We start from the raw sequence: 2,056 nt of genomic DNA, 5'->3' as shown, positions 1-2,056 counted from the left end.
TGTTGTGCAATACCCTTCAAAGTCAGAAGAGGGCATTGGATACCCTGGGACTGGTGTTATAGACAGTTGTTAACCACCATGTGGGTGCTGGAAATTGAACCTGGGTCCTCTGCAAGAGCAGCCAGTGCTCTTAACCACTGAGCCGTCTCTCCATAGAGTAACATTCAATATATTATTGTCTCCATCCACCAGGTGGGTCCTGGGGATCAAACACAGGTCTTCAGGCCGAGTGTCTTTATCCACTGAACCATCTCACTCACCCAGCTTTGGCTTTTGATATTTTTATATGTGCCACATGTGTGCAGGTGCCTCAAGAGGCCAGAAGAGGGCATTGGATCCCCTGGAGTTGGAGTTACAGGCAACTGTGATCTGTTTGACATGGGTGAGTGCTGGGAACCAAACGTGGGTCCTCTGGAAGAGCAGCCAGTGTTCTTAACTGCTGAACCACCCCCTCCCACCCCGCCATGTTAGCCTCTTAATGCAGCTCCAGGTTCCTGCTGGAAACTTTCAGCACCTCCACTCAGCACCCTGTTTCTTTGCAATCATCACTTTCCAACATATATCATTTACTCCTCCCCCTTTTTTTTGAGATAGGGTCTCCCTATGTAGCCCAGGCTGGCCTCACACTCTGAAATCTGCCTGTCTCAACCTCCCTTGTGCTAAGATTACAGGTGTGTACCATCACACCATCATAGTCACTTCCATTTACCTCTCATAGCATGTTTTTGTAATGTTATTTATTCTATATACAAATGGCACTGTTTTTTGTTTTGTTTTGTATTTTTATTTTTATTTTTGAGACAGGGTCTCCCTGTAGCCCCAGCTGTCCTGGAACTCACTATGTAGACCAGGCTGGCCTCGAACTCACAGAGATCTGCCTGCCTCTGCCTCCCAAGTGCTGGGATTAAAGGCTTAATTCTCTTGTTTTTATTTCCTTCTTTATTGTATCTCTCTTCACTACAATTTCAGCCCCACACAGGCCGGTATCTCTTCCTTTCTTGGCATTAATGCCAGTGCCCATCCCAGTGCCGGACGCATATTGAATACATGAGTCTGGAGCCCAGAATGAGCTTGAGAGTCCTTTATCCAGCCTTTCCCTCTCCCGTTAAAGATGTTACCGTGAAGGGCTCAGTAGATCCCTCTTCCCCGTAAGAACACGACTCTAGCACTCGAAAGTGATTTACACTTTCTCCACTCGGGGTTTCATTTCACTTTCACACTAACCCCCTTTACGGCAGGTGAAGTAGCCGAAATCCGCCTCCATCCTCCGCCTCCCTGGCAGTGGTGGGTGGGTGCATCTGCTGGCCCTGGGTGGCAGCGGGGCTCCGGCAGGGACTACATTTCCCAGGAACTGTTGCCCGCAGTGCTGCAGCTCCCCGGCCTCACGCTAAATGGGACCAGGGATGCAGGGCTGGAAACTGGCACTGGAGGGCCTCCTGTAGGGGATCCGGCGGGCCTGGCCCGAGTCGCGGGGTGTCGGGACCTTGTGGTGTCCCCAGCCTAGAGATAGCCTTCCTTCACGTCGCCTCCCTCGGCCTCGGCCCCTCCCAGAGAACCCCCAGTCTTCTGAGCAACTCCCCCAACCTTGAGGAGGAAGAGCGGTGAATCTTGCCGCCCAGAGGGGGTGTCCCCCTCCAGCCCGGCCACCCGAGGCGTCCCCTCTCGCGGTTCTGGCTTTGGGAGAAAATGAACTGGTCTGGGATGGAGGTTGAGGGTGAGAGGGGACAAGAGGGTTGGGGGAGGAGGAGGAGGGGGTAGTATTAACAGAAACATTAAATGAAGGCCTGGAGTGCTGAGGAGCAGAGCCTCACGACGCCTCTGACCCCTCCTTCCACGCCCCAGGTGTCCACGGTAAAATGGGGGTGGTGGAGTCCTGACCTTCCCAGGTAGAGGATCAAGGAACCGTTGCAGAGCACTTTGAAAACGGTACTGCACTGTGCGAATAAAAATTTTCAATATCGTTATCATTGGATTTATTCAGTTCTAAGGATTCATTCAGTTCTAAGGGATGCATGAACCTGAGGGGTGAGGGGTGGGGTGGGGTGGCTTGTCTCGG

Source organism: Nannospalax galili, unplaced genomic scaffold (assembly GCF_000622305.1).
Source record: "Nannospalax galili isolate Female #2095 unplaced genomic scaffold, S.galili_v1.0 scaffold445, whole genome shotgun sequence".
NCBI lineage: Eukaryota > Metazoa > Chordata > Mammalia > Rodentia > Spalacidae > Nannospalax > Nannospalax galili.
This window is presented reverse-complemented; position numbering follows the sequence as displayed.